At 45.5% G+C, this 15000-nt stretch overlaps 9 non-coding genes and 1 pseudogene across 9 annotated transcripts; all 10 read left to right on the top strand.

The window, feature by feature from the left end:
* The first annotated feature begins 505 nt into the window (after positions 1 to 505).
* LOC147006361 (5S ribosomal RNA) lies at positions 506 to 624 on the top strand. Its single transcript, XR_015054901.1, has one exon. It is a non-coding gene; the product is annotated as a 5S ribosomal RNA (ribosomal RNA).
* Positions 625 to 1846: 1222 nt separating this feature from the next.
* LOC147006360 (5S ribosomal RNA) lies at positions 1847 to 1965 on the top strand. Its single transcript, XR_015054900.1, has one exon. It is a non-coding gene; the product is annotated as a 5S ribosomal RNA (ribosomal RNA).
* A 1509-nt stretch (positions 1966 to 3474) lies between these two features.
* On the top strand, positions 3475 to 3593 carry LOC147006359 (5S ribosomal RNA). The gene has a single exon (XR_015054899.1). It is a non-coding gene; the product is annotated as a 5S ribosomal RNA (ribosomal RNA).
* A 1169-nt stretch (positions 3594 to 4762) lies between these two features.
* On the top strand, positions 4763 to 4881 carry LOC147006358 (5S ribosomal RNA). Its single transcript, XR_015054898.1, has one exon. It is a non-coding gene; the product is annotated as a 5S ribosomal RNA (ribosomal RNA).
* A 1225-nt stretch (positions 4882 to 6106) lies between these two features.
* Positions 6107 to 6225, top strand: LOC147006357 (5S ribosomal RNA). Its single transcript, XR_015054897.1, has one exon. It is a non-coding gene; the product is annotated as a 5S ribosomal RNA (ribosomal RNA).
* A 1177-nt stretch (positions 6226 to 7402) lies between these two features.
* On the top strand, positions 7403 to 7521 carry LOC147006356 (5S ribosomal RNA). Its single transcript, XR_015054907.1, has one exon. It is a non-coding gene; the product is annotated as a 5S ribosomal RNA (ribosomal RNA).
* Positions 7522 to 8665: 1144 nt separating this feature from the next.
* On the top strand, positions 8666 to 8784 carry LOC147006355 (5S ribosomal RNA). The gene has a single exon (XR_015054906.1). It is a non-coding gene; the product is annotated as a 5S ribosomal RNA (ribosomal RNA).
* Positions 8785 to 10029: 1245 nt separating this feature from the next.
* Positions 10030 to 10148, top strand: LOC147006354 (5S ribosomal RNA). The gene has a single exon (XR_015054905.1). It is a non-coding gene; the product is annotated as a 5S ribosomal RNA (ribosomal RNA).
* A 3080-nt stretch (positions 10149 to 13228) lies between these two features.
* On the top strand, positions 13229 to 13347 carry LOC147006353 (5S ribosomal RNA; annotated as a pseudogene).
* A 1147-nt stretch (positions 13348 to 14494) lies between these two features.
* Positions 14495 to 14613, top strand: LOC147006352 (5S ribosomal RNA). The gene has a single exon (XR_015054896.1). It is a non-coding gene; the product is annotated as a 5S ribosomal RNA (ribosomal RNA).
* Positions 14614 to 15000: the final 387 nt, after the last annotated feature.

Raw genomic sequence — 15000 nt, 5'->3', positions numbered from 1 at the left:
TCTCCCCCCCGGTTCCACATCTTCGAGGAATTGTCAAGTTTAAGTTGTGAGTGTGAAGTCACTTGGGTTCATCACGTTCTTGGTGTGGATAGGGTAAATTCTCGCACGAGGTTTGTTTCATCTCTGAAACTGGAAGGGTACTCGGTGGAGCGCATATGTCCGCCACGTAATGCCTGATCCACGCGAACATATCGGGCCAAATTCGTTTTTGAAATATCATGGCCTGCAGAACTGCATCGTTTTTGACCCGATCTCAATCGAGTGAAGAATCACTTTCAAAATTTAATAATTCTCTCATCCAGACCCGGATTCGGATCTTCACCAAAATCGAATCAATTCGTCCTTGCGACATACCCAACGTGTCCACCAAGTTTCATCTGAACCCGAAAACAACTTTCTGATATATCGTGCTCTGCATCGTTTTTGGACTGATCTCTCAATGGAGTTCCACTTGTAAAGTATAATTAATCAATCCCTCAAGAGGATTCTAAGAGAATTATCTGTTGCCTACGACCATACCATCCTGAATACGCCCGATCTCGTCTGATCTCGGAAGCTAAACAGGTTCGGGCCTGGTCAGTACCTGGTTGGGCAACTGCCTGGGAACACCAGGTGTTGTAGGCTTTTTTCTCCTGCACCTGGAGTCTTGTTTCAGCGCTGTTTTCGCGAACGCAGTGAGCTTCAAACTTAACGCGTGCACATGAGAGAAAGGAAACACCAACAACAACAACAACAACAACAACAACAACAACAACAACAACGCAATACCCCTGACGATTTCGAATCCATGTCGTTGGCTATGACCCTTTTGCCTCCGGTTGTTTTTAAACGCTGTGCGGTGTATAAACACGATTGGGTTTTATTTCTATCTTGTGAATATTTCTTAACGCGTGCACATGAGAGAATAGGAAACAACAACACCAATAACACACTACCATGGCAATTTGGAATCTGTGCCGTTGGTAACGACCCTTTGGCTTCCGTTTTTTTTTTTTGTTTCTGGTTTTTGTCATGGGGAATGATGCATGCCGGGAGATAAAGGCATCGTCGGAGACCTGAAAGACCGAAATAATATCAGACATGGTGCATATTTCCTCCACTGATTTTAATAAAGATATCTCCCGCATCATCAAAAAATTATTTTTCATCGTCATTCTCTCTCTCTCTCTCTCTCTCTCTCTCTCTCTCTCTCTCTCTCTCTCTCTCTCTCTCTCTCTCTCTCTCTCTCTCTCTCTCTCTCTCTCTCTCTGTCTCTCTCTCTCTCTCTCTCTCTCTCTCTCTCTCTCTCTCTCTCTCTCTCTCTCTCTCTCTCTCTCTCTCTCTCTCTCTCTCTCTCTCTCTCTCTCCCCCCGGTTCCACATCTTCGAGGAATTGTCAAGTTTAAGTTGTGAGTGTGAAGTCACTTGGGTTCATCACGTTCTTGGTGTGGATAGGGTAAATTCTCGCACGAGGTTTGTTTCATCTCTGAAACTGGAAGGGTACTCGGAGGAGCGCATATGTCCGCCACGTAATGCCTGATCCACGCGAACATATCGGGCCAAATTCGTTTTTGAAATATCATGGCCTGCAGAACTGCATCGTTTTTGACCCGATCTCAATCGAGTGAAGAATCACTTTCAAAATTTAATAATTCTCTCATCCAGACCCGGATTCGGATCTTCACCAAAATCGAATCAATTCGTCCTTGCGACATACCCAACGTGTCCACCAAGTTTCATCTGAACCCGAAAACAACTTTCTGATATATCGTGCTCTGCATCGTTTTTGGACTGATCTCTCAATGGAGTTCCACTTGAAAAGTATAATTAATCAATCCCTCAAGAGGATTCTAAGAGAATTATCTGTTGCCTACGACCATACCATCCTGAATACGCCCGATCTCGTCTGATCTCGGAAGCTAAACAGGTTCGGGCCTGGTCAGTACCTGGTTGGGCAACTGCCTGGGAACACCAGGTGTTGTAGGCTTTTTTTTCTCCTGCACCTGGAGTCTTGTTTCAGCGCTGTTTTCGCGAACGCAGTGAGCTTCAAACTTAACGCGTGCACATGAGAGAAAGGAAACACCAACAACAACAACAACAACAACAACAACAACAACAACAACGCAATACCCCTGACGATTTCGAATCCATGTCGTTGGCTATGACCCTTTTGCCTCCGGTTGTTTTTAAACGCTGTGCGGTGTATAAACACGATTGGGTTTTATTTCTATCTTGTGAATATTTCTTAACGCGTGCACATGAGAGAATAGGAAACAACAACACCAATAACACACTACCATGGCAATTTGGAATCTGTGCCGTTGGTAACGACCCTTTGGCTTCCGTTTTTTTTTTTTGTTTCTGGTTTTTGTCATGGGGAATGATGCATGCCGGGAGATAAAGGCATCGTCGGAGACCTGAAAGACCGAAATAATATCAGACATGGTGCATATTTCCTCCACTGATTTTAATAAAGATATCTCCCGCATCATCAAAAAATTATTTTTCATCGTGATTCTCTCTCTCTCTCTCTCTCTCTCTCTCTCTCTCTCTCTCTCTCTCTCTCTCTCTCTCTCTCTCTCTCTCTCTCTCTCTCTCTCTCTCTCTCTCTCTCTCTCTCTCTCTCTCCTCCTCTCCTCTCCCTCCTCCTCTCCCTCTTCCTCCCCCTCTCCCTCTCCCTCTCCCTCTCCCTCTCCCTCTCACTCTCCCTCTCCCTCTCCCTCTCTCTCTCTCTCTCCCTCTCCCTCTCCCTCTCCCTCTCCCTCTCTCTCTCTCTGTCTCTCTCTCTCTCTCCCTCTCCCTCTCCCTCTCCCTCTCCCTCTCTCTCTCTCTCTCCCTCTCCCTCTCCCTCTCCCTCTCCCTCTCCCTCTCTCTCTCCCTCCCTCTCCCTCTCCCTCTCCCACCCCCTCTGCCTCTCCCTCTGCCTCTCCCTCTCCCTCTCTCTCTCTCTCTCTCTCTCCCTCTCTTTTTCTCTCTTTCTCTCTTTCTCTCTCCCCCCCCCGGTTCCACATATTCGAGGAATTGTCAAGTTTAAGTTGTGAGTGTGAAGTCACTTGGGTTCATCACGTGCTTGGCGTGGATCGGGTAAATTCTCGCACGAGGTTTGTTTCATCTCTGAAACTGGAAGGGTACTCGGTGGAGCGCATATGTCCGCCACGTAATGCCTGATCCACGCGAACATATCGGGCCAAATTCGTTTTTGAAATATCATGGCCTGCAGAACTGCATCGTTTTTGACCCGATCTCAATCGAGTGAAGAATCACTTTCAAAATTTAATAATTCTCTCATCCAGACCCGGATTCGGATCTTCACCAAAATCGAATCAATTCGTCCTTGCGACATACCCAACGTGTCCACCAAGTTTCATCTGAACCCGAAAACAACTTTCTGATATATCGTGCTCTGCATCGTTTTTGGACTGATCTCTCAATGGAGTTCCACTTGTAAAGTATAATTAATCAATCCCTCAAGAGGATTCTAAGAGAATTATCTGTTGCCTACGACCATACCATCCTGAATACGCCCGATCTCGTCTGATCTCGGAAGCTAAACAGGTTCGGGCCTGGTCAGTACCTGGTTGGGCAACTGCCTGGGAACACCAGGTGTTGTAGGCTTTTTTTTTTCTCCTGCACCTGGAGTCTTGTTTCAGCGCTGTTTTCGCGAACGCAGTGAGCTTCAAACTTAACGCGTGCACATGAGAGAAAGGAAACACCAACAACAACAACAACAACAACAACAACAACAACAACAACAACAACAACAACGCAATACCCCTGACGATTTCGAATCCATGTCGTTGGCTATGACCCTTTTGCCTCCGGTTGTTTTTAAACGCTGTGCGGTGTATAAACACGATTGGGTTTTATTTCTATCTTGTGAATATTTCTTAACGCGTGCACATGAGAGAATAGGAAACAACAACACCAATAACACACTACCATGGCAATTTGGAATCTGTGCCGTTGGTAACGACCCTTTGGCTTCCGTTTTTTTTTTTTTTGTTTCTGGTTTTTGTCATGGGGAATGATGCATGCCGGGAGATAAAGGCATCGTCGGAGACCTGAAAGACCGAAATAATATCAGACATGGTGCATATTTCCTCCACTGATTTTAATAAAGATATCTCCCGCATCATCAAAAAATTATTTTTCATCGTCATTCTCTCTCTCTCTCTCTCTCTCTCTCTCTCTCTCTCTCTCTCTCTCTCTCTCTCTCTCTCTCTCTCTCTCTCTCTCTCTCTCTCTCTCTCTCTCTCTCTCTCTCTCTCTCTCTCTCTCTCTCTCCCCCCGGTTCCACATCTTCGAGGAATTGTCAAGTTTAAGTTGTGAGTGTGAAGTCACTTGGGTTCATCACGTTCTTGGTGTGGATAGGGTAAATTCTCGCACGAGGTTTGTTTCATCTCTGAAACTGGAAGGGTACTCGGTGGAGCGCATATGTCCGCCACGTAATGCCTGATCCACGCGAACATATCGGGCCAAATTCGTTTTTGAAATATCATGGCCTGCAGAACTGCATCGTTTTTGACCCGATCTCAATCGAGTGAAGAATCACTTTCAAAATTTAATAATTCTCTCATCCAGACCCGGATTCGGATCTTCACCAAAATCGAATCAATTCGTCCTTGCGACATACCCAACGTGTCCACCAAGTTTCATCTGAACCCGAAAACAACTTTCTGATATATCGTGCTCTGCATCGTTTTTGGACTGATCTCTCAATGGAGTTCCACTTGAAAAGTATAATTAATCAATCCCTCAAGAGGATTCTAAGAGAATTATCTGTTGCCTACGACCATACCATCCTGAATACGCCCGATCTCGTCTGATCTCGGAAGCTAAACAGGTTCGGGCCTGGTCAGTACCTGGTTGGGCAACTGCCTGGGAACACCAGGTGTTGTAGGCTTTTTTTTCTCCTGCACCTGGAGTCTTGTTTCAGCGCTGTTTTCGCGAACGCAGTGAGCTTCAAACTTAACGCGTGCACATGAGAGAAAGGAAACACCAACAACAACAACAACAACAACAACAACAACAACAACAACAACGCAATACCCCTGACGATTTCGAATCCATGTCGTTGGCTATGACCCTTTTGCCTCCGGTTGTTTTTAAACGCTGTGCGGTGTATAAACACGATTGGGTTTTATTTCTATCTTGTGAATATTTCTTAACGCGTGCACATGAGAGAATAGGAAACAACAACACCAATAACACACTACCATGGCAATTTGGAATCTGTGCCGTTGGTAACGACCCTTTGGCTTCCGTTTTTTTTTTGTTTCTGGTTTTTGTCATGGGGAATGATGCATGCCGGGAGATAAAGGCATCGTCGGAGACCTGAAAGACCGAAATAATATCAGACATGGTGCATATTTCCTCCACTGATTTTAATAAAGATATCTCCCGCATCATCAAAAAATTATTTTTCATCGTCATTCTCTCTCTCTCTCTCTCTCTCTCTCTCTCTCTCTCTCTCTCTCTCTCTCTCTCTCTCTCTCTCTCTCTCTCTCTCTCTCTCTCTCTCTCTCTCTCTCTCTCTCTCTCTCTCTCTCTCTCTCTCTCTCTCTCTCTCTCTCTCTCTCTCTCTCTCTCTCTCTCTCTCTCTCTCTCTCTCTCTCTCTCTCTCTCTCCCCCCCGGTTCCACATCTTCGAGGAATTGTCAAGTTTAAGTTGTGAGTGTGAAGTCACTTGGGTTCATCACGTTCTTGGTGTGGATAGGGTAAATTCTCGCACGAGGTTTGTTTCATCTCTGAAACTGGAAGGGTACTCGGAGGAGCGCATATGTCCGCCACGTAATGCCTGATCCACGCGAACATATCGGGCCAAATTCGTTTTTGAAATATCATGGCCTGCAGAACTGCATCGTTTTTGACCCGATCTCAATCGAGTGAAGAATCACTTTCAAAATTTAATAATTCTCTCATCCAGACCCGGATTCGGATCTTCACCAAAATCGAATCAATTCGTCCTTGCGACATACCCAACGTGTCCACCAAGTTTCATCTGAACCCGAAAACAACTTTCTGATATATCGTGCTCTGCATCGTTTTTGGACTGATCTCTCAATGGAGTTCCACTTGAAAAGTATAATTAATCAATCCCTCAAGAGGATTCTAAGAGAATTATCTGTTGCCTACGACCATACCATCCTGAATACGCCCGATCTCGTCTGATCTCGGAAGCTAAACAGGTTCGGGCCTGGTCAGTACCTGGTTGGGCAACTGCCTGGGAACACCAGGTGTTGTAGGCTTTTTTTCTCCTGCACCTGGAGTCTTGTTTCAGCGCTGTTTTCGCGAACGCAGTGAGCTTCAAACTTAACGCGTGCACATGAGAGAAAGGAAACACCAACAACAACAACAACAACAACAACAACAACAACAACAACAACGCAATACCCCTGACGATTTCGAATCCATGTCGTTGGCTATGACCCTTTTGCCTCCGGTTGTTTTTAAACGCTGTGCGGTGTATAAACACGATTGGGTTTTATTTCTATCTTGTGAATATTTCTTAACGCGTGCACATGAGAGAATAGGAAACAACAACACCAATAACACACTACCATGGCAATTTGGAATCTGTGCCGTTGGTAACGACCCTTTGGCTTCCGTTTTTTTTTTTTGTTTCTGGTTTTTGTCATGGGGAATGATGCATGCCGGGAGATAAAGGCATCGTCGGAGACCTGAAAGACCGAAATAATATCAGACATGGTGCATATTTCCTCCACTGATTTTAATAAAGATATCTCCCGCATCATCAAAAAATTATTTTTCATCGTCATTCTCTCTCTCTCTCTCTCTCTCTCTCTCTCTCTCTCTCTCTCTCTCTCTCTCTCTCTCTCTCTCTCTCTCTCTCTCTCTCTCTCTCTCTCTCTCTCTCTCTCTCTCTCTCTCTCTCTCTCTCTCTCTCTCTCTCTCTCTCTCTCCCCCCCCGGTTCCACATCTTCGAGGAATTGTCAAGTTTAAGTTGTGAGTGTGAAGTCACTTGGGTTCATCACGTTCTTGGTGTGGATAGGGTAAATTCTCGCACGAGGTTTGTTTCATCTCTGAAACTGGAAGGGTACTCGGTGGAGCGCATATGTCCGCCACGTAATGCCTGATCCACGCGAACATATCGGGCCAAATTCGTTTTTGAAATATCATGGCCTGCAGAACTGCATCGTTTTTGACCCGATCTCAATCGAGTGAAGAATCACTTTCAAAATTTAATAATTCTCTCATCCAGACCCGGATTCGGATCTTCACCAAAATCGAATCAATTCGTCCTTGCGACATACCCAACGTGTCCACCAAGTTTCATCTGAACCTGAAAACAACTTTCTGATATTTCGTGCTCTGCATCGTTTTTGGACTGATCTCTCAATGGAGTTCCACTTGAAAAGTATAATTAATCAATCCCTCAAGAGGATTCCAAGAGATTGATCTGTTGCCTACGACCATACCATCCTGAATACGCCCGATCTCGTCTGATCTCGGAAGCTAAACAGGTTCGGGCCTGGTCAGTACCTGGTTGGGCAACTGCCTGGGAACACCAGGTGTTGTAGGCTTTTTTTTCTCCTGCACCTGGAATCTTGTTTCAGCGCTGTTTTCGCGAACGCAGTGAGCTTCAAACTTAACGCGTGCACATGAGAGAAAGGAAACAACAACAACAACAACAACAACAACAACAACAACAACAACAACAACAACGCAATACCCCTGACAATTTCGAATCCATGTCGTTGGCTATGACCCTTTTGCTTCCGGTTGTTTTTAAACGCTGTGCGATGTATAAACACGATTGGGTTTTATTTCTATCTTGTGAATATTTCTTAACGCGTGCACATGAGAGAATAGGAAACAACAACACCAACAACACACTACCATGGCAATTTGGAATCCGTGCCGTTGGTAACGACCCTTTGGCTTCCGTTTTTTTTTTTTTGTTTCTGGTTTTTGTCATGGGGAATGATGCATGCCGGGAGATAAAGGCATCGTCGGAGACTTGAAAGACCGAAATAATATCAGACATGGTGCATATTTCCTCCACTGATTTTAATAAAGATATCTCCCGCATCATCAAAAAATTATTTTTCATCGTGATTCTCTCTCTCTCTCTCTCTCTCTCTCTCTCTCTCTCTCTCTCTCTCTCTCTCTCTCTCTCTCTCTCTCTCTCTCTCTCTCTCTCTCTCTCTCTCTCTCTCTCTCCCCCCCCCCGGTTCCACATCTTCGAGGAATTGTCAAGTTTAAGTTGTGAGTGTGAAGTCACTTGGGTTCATCACGTTCTTGGTGTGGATAGGGTAAATTCTCGCACGAGGTTTGTTTCATCTCTGAAACTGGAAGGGTACTCGGTGGAGCGCATATGTCCGCCACGTAATGCCTGATCCACGCGAACATATCGGGCCAAATTCGTTTTTGAAATATCATGGCCTGCAGAACTGCATCGTTTTTGACCCGATCTCAATCGAGTGAAGAATCACTTTCAAAATTTAATAATTCTCTCATCCAGACCCGGATTCGGATCTTCACCAAAATCGAATCAATTCGTCCTTGCGACATACCCAACGTGTCCACCAAGTTTCATCTGAACCCGAAAACAACTTTCTGATATTTCGTGCTCTGCATCGTTTTTGGACTGATCTCTCAATGGAGTTCCACTTGAAAAGTATAATTAATCAATCCCTCAAGAGGATTCCAAGAGAATTATCTGTTGCCTACGACCATACCATCCTGAAAACGCCCGATCTCGTCTGATCTCGGAAGCTAAACAGGTTTGGGCCTGGTCAGTACCTGGTTGGGCAACTGCCTGGGAACACCGGGTGTTGTAGGCTTTTTTTTTTCTCCTGCACTTGGAGTCTTGTTTCAGCGCTGTTTTCGCGAACGCAGTGAGCTTCAAACTTAACGCGTGCACATGAGAGAAAGGAAACACCAACAACAACAACAACAACAACAACAACAACAACAACAACAACGCAATACCCCTGACGATTTCGAATCCATGTCGTTGGCTATGACCCTTTTGCCTCCGGTTGTTTTTAAACGCTGTGCGGTGTATAAACACGATTGGGTTTTATTTCTATCTTGTGAATATTTCTTAACGCGTGCACATGAGAGAATAGGAAACAACAACACCAATAACACACTACCATGGCAATTTGGAATCTGTGCCGTTGGTAACGACCCTTTGGCTTCCGTTTTTTTTTTTGTTTCTGGTTTTTGTCATGGGGAATGATGCATGCCGGGAGATAAAGGCATCGTCGGAGACCTGAAAGACCGAAATAATATCAGACATGGTGCATATTTCCTCCACTGATTTTAATAAAGATATCTCCCGCATCATCAAAAAATTATTTTTCATCGTCATTCTCTCTCTCTCTCTCTCTCTCTCTCTCTCTCTCTCTCTCTCTCTCTCTCTCTCTCTCTCTCTCTCTCTCTCTCTCTCTCTCTCTCTCTCTCTCTCTCTCTCTCTCTTTCTCTCTCTCTCTCTCCCTCTCTCTCTCTCTCTCTCTCTCTCTCTCTCTCTCTCTCTCTCTCTCTCTCTCTCTCTCTCTCTCTCTCTCTCTCTCTCTCTCTCTCCCCCCGGTTCCACATCTTCGAGGAATTGTCAAGTTTAAGTTGTGAGTGTGAAGTCACTTGGGTTCATCACGTTCTTGGTGTGGATAGGGTAAATTCTCGCACGAGGTTTGTTTCATCTCTGAAACTGGAAGGGTACTCGGTGGAGCGCATATGTCCGCCACGTAATGCCTGATCCACGCGAACATATCGGGCCAAATTCGTTTTTGAAATATCATGGCCTGCAGAACTGCATCGTTTTTGACCCGATCTCAATCGAGTGAAGAATCACTTTCAAAATTTAATAATTCTCTCATCCAGACCCGGATTCGGATCTTCACCAAAATCGAATCAATTCGTCCTTGCGACATACCCAACGTGTCCACCAAGTTTCATCTGAACCCGAAAACAACTTTCTGATATTTCGTGCTCTGCATCGTTTTTGGACTGATCTCTCAATGGAGTTCCACTTGAAAAGTATAATTAATCAATCCCTCAAGAGGATTCCAAGAGAATTATCTGTTGCCTACGACCATACCATCCTGAAAACGCCCGATCTCGTCTGATCTCGGAAGCTAAACAGGTTTGGGCCTGGTCAGTACCTGGTTGGGCAACTGCCTGGGAACACCGGGTGTTGTAGGCTTTTTTTTTTCTCCTGCACTTGGAGTCTTGTTTCAGCGCTGTTTTCGCGAACGCAGTGAGCTTCAAACTTAACGCGTGCACATGAGAGAAAGGAAACACCAACAACAACAACAACAACAACAACAACAACAACAACAACAACAACAACAACGCAATACCCCTGACGATTTCGAATCCATGTCGTTGGCTATGACCCTTTTGCCTCCGGTTGTTTTTAAACGCTGTGCGGTGTATAAACACGATTGGGTTTTATTTCTATCTTGTGAATATTTCTTAACGCGTGCACATGAGAGAATAGGAAATAACAACACCAATAACACACTACCATGGCAATTTGGAATCCGTGCCGTTGGTAACGACCCTTTGGCTTCCGTTTTTTTTTTTGTTTCTGGTTTTTGTCATGGGGAATGATGCATGCCGGGAGATAAAGGCATCGTCAGAGACCTGAAAGACCGAAATAATATCAGACATGGTGTATATTTCCTTCACTGATTTTAATAAAGATATCTCCCGCATCATCAAAAAATTATTTTTCATCGTGATTTTCTCTCTCTCTCTCTCTCTCTCTCTCTCTCTCTCTCTCTCTCTCTCTCTCTCTCTCTCTCTCTCTCTCTCTCTCTCTCTCTCTCTCTCTCTGTCTCTCTCTCTCTCTCTCTCTCTCTCTCTCTCTCTGTCTCTCTCTCTCTCTCTCTCTCTCTCTCTCTCTCTCTCTCTCTCTCTCTCTCTCTCTCTCTCTCTCTCTCTCTCTCTCTCTCTCTCTCTCTCTCTCTCTCTCTCTCTCTCTCTCTCTCTCTCTCTCTCTCTCTCTCTCTCTCTCTCTCTCTCTCTCTCTCTCTCTCTCTCTCTCTCTCTCTCTCTCTCTCTCTCTCTCTCTCTCTCTCTCTCTCTCTCTCTCTCTCTCTCTCTCTCTCTCTCTCTCTCTCTCTCTCTCTCTCTCTCTCTCTCTCTCTCTCTCTCTCTCTCTCTCTCTCTCTCTCTCTCTCTCTCTCTCTCTCTCTCTCTCTCTCTCTCTCTCTCTCTCTCTCTCTCTCTCTCTCTCTCTCTCTCTCTCTCTCTCTCTCTCTCTCTCTCTCTCTCTCTCTCTCTCTCTCTCTCTCTCTCTCTCTCTCTCTCTCTCTCTCTCTCTCTCTCTCTCTCTCTCTCTCTCTCTCTCTCTCTCTCTCTCTCTCTCTCTCTCTCTCTCTCTCTCTCTCTCTCTCTCTCTCTCTCTCTCTCTCTCTCTCTCTCTCTCTCTCTCTCTCTCTCTCTCTCTCTCTCTCTCTCTCTCTCTCTCTCTCTCTCTCTCTCTCTCTCTCTCTCTCTCTCTCTCTCTCTCTCTCTCTCTCTCTCTCTCTCTCTCTCTCTCTCTCTCTCTCTCTCTCTCTCTCTCTCTCTCTCTCTCTCTCTCTCTCTCTCTCTCTCTCTCTCTCTCTCTCTCTCTCTCTCTCTCTCTCTCTCTCTCTCTCTCTCTCTCTCTCTCTCTCTCTCTCTCTCTCTCTCTCTCTCTCTCTCTCTCTCTCTCTCTCTCTCTCTCTCTCTCTCTCTGTCTCTCTCTCTCTCTCTCTCTCTCTCTCTCTCTCTCTCTCTCTCTCTCTCTCTCTCTCTCTCTCTCTCTCTCTCTCTCTCTCTCTCTCTCTCTCTCTCTCTCTCTCTCTCTCTCTCTCTCTCTCTCTCTCTCTCTCTCTCTCTCTCTCTCTCTCTCTCTCTCTCTCTCTCTCTCTCTCTCTCTCTCTCTCTCTCTCTCTCTCTCTCTCTCTCTCTCTCTCTCTCTCTCTCTCTCTCTCTCTCTCTCTCTCTCTCTCTCTCTCTCTCTCTCTCTCTCTCTCTCTCTCTCTCTCTCTCTCTCTCTCTCTCTCTCTCTCTCTCTCTCTCTCTCTCTCTCTCTCTCTCTCTCTCTCTCTCTCTCTCTCTCTCTCTCTCTCTCTCTCTCTCTCTCTCTCTCTCTCTCTCTCTCTCTCTCTCTCTCTCTCTCTCTCTCTCTCTCTCTCTCTCTCTCTCTCTCTCTCTCTCTCTCTCTCTCTCTCTCTCTCTCTCTCTCTCTCTCTCTCTCTCTCTCTCTCTCTCTCTCTCTCTCTCTCTCTCTCTCTCTCTCTCTCTCTCTCTCTCTCTCTCTCTCTCTCTCTCTCTCTCTCTCTCTCTGTCTCTCTCTCTCTCTCTCTCTCTCTCTCTCTCTCTCTCTCTCTCTCTCTCTCTCTCTCTCTCTCTCTCTCTCTCTCTCTCTCTCTCTCTCTCTCTCTCTCTCTCTCTCTCTCTCTCTCTCTCTCTCTCTCTCTCTCTCTCTCTCTCTCTCTCTCTCTCTCTCTCTCTCTCTCTCTCTCTCTCTCTCTCTCTCTCTCTCTCTGTCTCTCTCTCTCTCTCTCTCTCTCTCTCTCTCTCTCTCTCTCTCTCTCTCTCTCTCTCTCTCTCTCTCTCTCTCTCTCTCTCTCTCTCTCTCTCTCTCTCTCTCTCTCTCTCTCTCTCTCTCTCTCTCTCTCTCTCTCTTTCTCTCTCTCTCTCTCTCTCTCTCTCTCTCTCTCTCTCTCTCTTTCTCTCTCTCTCTCTCTCTCTCTCTCTCTCTCTCTCTCTCTCTCTCTCTCTCTCTCTCTCTCTCTCTCTCTCCCCCCCCCCGGTTCCACATATTCGAGGAATTGTCAAGTTTAAGTTGTGAGTGTGAAGTCACTTGGGTTCATCACGTGCTTGGCGTGGATCGGGTAAATTCTCGCACGAGGTTTGTTTCATCTCTGAAACTGGAAGGGTACTCGGTGGAGCGCATATGTCCGCCACGTAATGCCTGATCCACGCGAACATATCGGGCCAAATTCGTTTTTGAAATATCATGGCCTGCAGAACTGCATCGTTTTTGACCCGATCTCAATCGAGTGAAGAATCACTTTCAAAATTTAATAATTCTCTCATCCAGACCCGGATTCGGATCTTCACCAAAATCGAATCAATTCGTCCTTACGACATACCCAACGTGTCCACCAAGTTTCATCTGAACCCGAAAACAACTTTCTGATATATCGTGCTCTGCATCGTTTTTGGACTGATCTCTCAATGGAGTTCCACTTGAAAAGTATAATTAATCAATCCCTCAAGAGGATTCTAAGAGAATTATCTGTTGCCTACGACCATACCATCCTGAATACGCCCGATCTCCTCTGATCTCGGAAGCTAAACAGGTTCGGGCCTGGTCAGTACCTGGTTGGGCAACTGCCTGGGAACACCGGGTGTTGTAGGCTTTTTTTTTCTCCTGCACTTGGAGTCTTGTTTCAGCGCTGTTTTCGCGAACGCAGTGAGCTTCAAACTTAACGCGTGCACATGAGAGAAAGGAAACAACAACAACAACAACAACAACGCAATACCCCTGACGATTTCGAATCCATGTCGTTGGCTATGACCCTTTTGCTTCCGGTTGTTTTTAAACGCTGTGCGGTGTATAAACACGATTGGGTTTTATTTCTATCTTGTGAATATTTCTTAACGCGTGCACATGAGAGAATAGGAAACAACAACACCAATAACACACTACCATGGCAATTTGGAATCCGTGCCGTTGGTAACGACCCTTTGGCTTCCGTTTTTTTTTTTTTGTTTCTGGTTTTTGTCATGGGGAATGATGCATGCCGGGAGATAAAGGCATCGTCGGAGACTTGAAAGACCGAAATAATATCAGACATGGTGCATATTTCCTCCACTGATTTTAATAAAGATATCTCCCGCATCATCAAAAAATTATTTTTCATCGTGATTCTCTCTCTCTCTCTCTCTCTCTCTCTCTCTCTCTCTCTCTCTCTCTCTCTCTCTCTCTCTCTCTCTCTCTCTCTCTCTCTCTCTCTCTCTCTCTCTCTCTCTCTCTCTCTCTCTCTCTCTCTCTCTCTCTCTCCCCCCCCCGGTTCCACATCTTCGAGGAATTGTCAAGTTTAAGTTGTGAGTGTGAAGTCACTTGGGTTCATCACGTTCTTGGTGTGGATAGGGTAAATTCTCGCACGAGGTTTGTTTCATCTCTGAAACTGGAAGGGTACTCGGTGGAGCGCATATGTCCGCCACGTAATGCCTGATCCACGCGAACATATCGGGCCAAATTCGTTTTTGAAATATCATGGCCTGCAGAACTGCATCGTTTTTGACCCGATCTCAATCGAGTGAAGAATCACTTTCAAAATTTAATAATTCTCTCATCCAGACCCGGATTCGGATCTTCACCAAAATCGAATCAATTCGTCCTTGCGACATACCCAACGTGTCCACCAAGTTTCATCTGAACCCGAAAACAACTTTCTGATATTTCGTGCTCTGCATCGTTTTTGGACTGATCTCTCAATGGAGTTCCACTTGAAAAGTATAATTAATCAATCCCTCAAGAGGATTCCAAGAGAATTATCTGTTGCCTACGACCATACCATCCTGAAAACGCCCGATCTCGTCTGATCTCGGAAGCTAAACAGGTTTGGGCCTGGTCAGTACTTGGTTGGGCAACTGCCTGGGAACACCGGGTGTTGTAGGCTTTTTTTTTTCTCCTGCACTTGGAGTCTTGTTTCAGCGCTGTTTTCGCGAACGCAGTGAGCTTCAAACTTAACGCGTGCACATGAGAGAAAGGAAACACCAACAACAACAACAACAACAACAACAACAACAACAACAACAACAACGCAATACCCCTGACGATTTCGAATCCATGTCGTTGGCTATGACCCTTTTGCCTCCGGTTGTTTTTAAACGCTGTGCGGTGTATAAACACGATTGGGTTTTATTTCTATCTTGTGAATATTTCTTAACGCGTGCACATGAGAGAATAGGAAACAACAACACCAATAACACACTACCATGGCAATTTGGAATCTGTGCCGTTGGTAACGACCCTTTGGCTTCCGTTTTTTTTTGTTTCTGGTTTT

The sequence above is a fragment of the Eptatretus burgeri genome, unplaced genomic scaffold, assembly GCF_056783735.1.
Source record: "Eptatretus burgeri isolate ZD-2024b unplaced genomic scaffold, Ebu_testis_v1 Ebu_testis_scaffold_3184, whole genome shotgun sequence".
Lineage (NCBI taxonomy): Eukaryota > Metazoa > Chordata > Myxini > Myxiniformes > Myxinidae > Eptatretus > Eptatretus burgeri.
The sequence above is the reverse complement of the archived record's forward strand: the minus strand, read 5'-3'. Positions and strand labels throughout refer to the sequence as shown.